This window comes from Pollicipes pollicipes, unplaced genomic scaffold, assembly GCF_011947565.3.
Source record: "Pollicipes pollicipes isolate AB1234 unplaced genomic scaffold, Ppol_2.1 Scaffold_4472;HRSCAF=5264_pilon_pilon_pilon, whole genome shotgun sequence".
In the NCBI taxonomy this organism is placed as follows: Eukaryota; Metazoa; Arthropoda; class Thecostraca; order Pollicipedomorpha; family Pollicipedidae; genus Pollicipes; species Pollicipes pollicipes.
This window is the reverse complement of record NW_023596494.1, coordinates 27,015-29,204: the sequence shown is the minus strand read 5'-3', so window position 1 is coordinate 29,204 and position 2,190 is coordinate 27,015. Positions and strand designations below refer to the sequence as shown.

The 2,190-nt window shown below is 43.8% G+C and overlaps 1 long non-coding RNA gene across 1 annotated transcript; it reads right to left on the bottom strand.

Annotated features, from left to right (window-relative positions):
* Nucleotides 1-136: 136 nt before the first annotated feature.
* Nucleotides 137-2,190, bottom strand: LOC119097824 (uncharacterized). Its single transcript, XR_005094200.1, has 3 exons — nt 2,058-2,190; nt 481-638; nt 137-205 (listed from the first exon to the last, which is right to left on the bottom strand). It is a non-coding gene; the product is annotated as an uncharacterized LOC119097824 (long non-coding RNA).

Below are 2,190 nucleotides of genomic sequence, written 5' to 3'. Positions count from 1 at the left end.
CCTCTGTAAATTCCAACTCAGCTACATCGCTTGTTTCTTTTCAGAAAAGGAGTGTTCACATGCTTTAGATAGAACCAAGAATTACCATCAAACTCACCTCAAAGAACTTGGCAAAGCTGGCACTGGCAAACAGCGGTGTTGGGCCACAAACTCAAGCATGGCACGGATGGACGCCTGCCGCTCTTCCACCACCGGTGCCTCGAATCTGGCCATGGGGTAGCTCTGTTGTCATGTGTCAGGTGAGCAAAACAGGAAAGAAACACCTAGCTCTTGGAGACTGCAGAGCATTTGAGCCTGCATGATAAACATCTGACATACACAATAAAGTTAACTTAGAATGATGGCTCAAGCTTTACAAACATGCTAACAACAAAAATATAAGACATAGTTTGGAGCCCTCTAAAAGGCAGCCAGTTAACATGGATCATATGGAAAGTCTTAAGAGCAAAACTGCACAAAATGAAAATGTACAACTTTTACCTGTTAAAATAGCTTGTCTTGGGCAAACTTGGAAATGTTCCCTTCAAATAGAGTGCAGAATGCAGAGACTCCATTTCCTTGTGTAACTTCCTGAACTCATTGTACCTTTTCCATACAGTGACTTGAGTACTTGCTTCAGGAGATAAGCATGGAAAAACCTGCAATTGTCAAGACATGAAATGTAGCTGGTCTGAGATATTCCATATTCACCAACTTATTACTTAAAACAAACAATTGATATGCTCCTGCATAAACACATAATCATGTTTGGGTGCATTCCACAGGAAGCAAAGATTATGGCATTTATAAGATAATGTCATGTCAAACACAAAACTGATTTTGTGATCAGATTCCTGATTCAAATGGCCTTTGTCAGTGTGAAAAATAGTTTTTTATGATCTCATCCAAAGCAAGCACTTGATCAGAACCATGTGATGGTGATTCACTTGACTTTTATGCTTCAAGTACTTCACATTGCATCTGATGACTTAAATGCACATGCAACAAGTCATTCTTGGTGCATCATTGGGCATTACAGCACACTCAGCTGCAGGGGATGCACCCATAGCTATGAAGTGTTTTTTTGAGCATGTCAGGCACAAACAGTCTTCAACACAGCAATGGAACACCATGATTGCCAAGAATGACTAAAATACAAAATTTACAAATCACAATGATAATGCATTTGTGCTCATCAAGCTGACAGGCTTTTACGCATCTCCCGCATTGCAGATGTGTGGTTGCTTGCAGGATATCAACAAAATGGTTGCATATATTCATCGCGATCTCGGCATATCGGATTCATCAGCGCAGGCGTAAAACTACAGTGGCCAATGCGACGCAGAGCCACAACGGACTAGCGAGATCTTTCCCAGAGTATGCTCAATCCGTTCCATGACGTCATCGTTTGTAATGCTCGGCAGTGAGTGGGGGGGGGGGCAGCTACTACGCAAAACCTCTATATCATGATGAAACGATCAGTTGCAGACACTTATGATCTCGGAATCAGATAATAATTGAAATGCAGGCAATAACAGTGACACATACATTGCAGAGTTACGTACCCAAAATGGACGCCAGACAACAAATTGCGCGCTGGTGAAGCTAACTGAGGGGGGGGGGGGCGAGCCGTCACTAGTGTTGGCTTCCCCGGGGTTAAGCAACAAGAGCAATCCCTACAAAATATTTCAGGGCGGGAAAATGCGGTAGAACTGGGTACACAGAGAGCATGGAAACGTGTTGCACTACAGACTGGCCAACAATTGTCAGTACCGAAAGTATAACAGACAGTATAAATAATGATATTGCACCGGACCAATTTTGATCGGTGGGTACGGCCCTGAGGACTTCAATGAATAGCAATATAGCACCCAAGTTTTGGAAGGCAGCAGAGCACCTGACCTGCTGGGTAACCGAGGGCAACAAACACCGTGACGTCATCAAATCCCAGCGGACGAGCATAGTACAAAACCTCACCCTTGGCGCCCCTTCTCTTTCGTCTTCAAAAATAAAGTGAAACGCCAGTTGATGGCACAAATTACGCAGCGGCTATCGGGTCTTTTCGGAAAGATACTCACTTTGGATGTGATTTTGTAGATGGTATATCCCTTTTCATGCTTCTCAAAACATGGCACTTCAAATATTCTGACCCAGCCGTCTTTCTTCATTCCCGGTTGATTCATGACCGCGACATGTGCCTGCCGCCTCCCG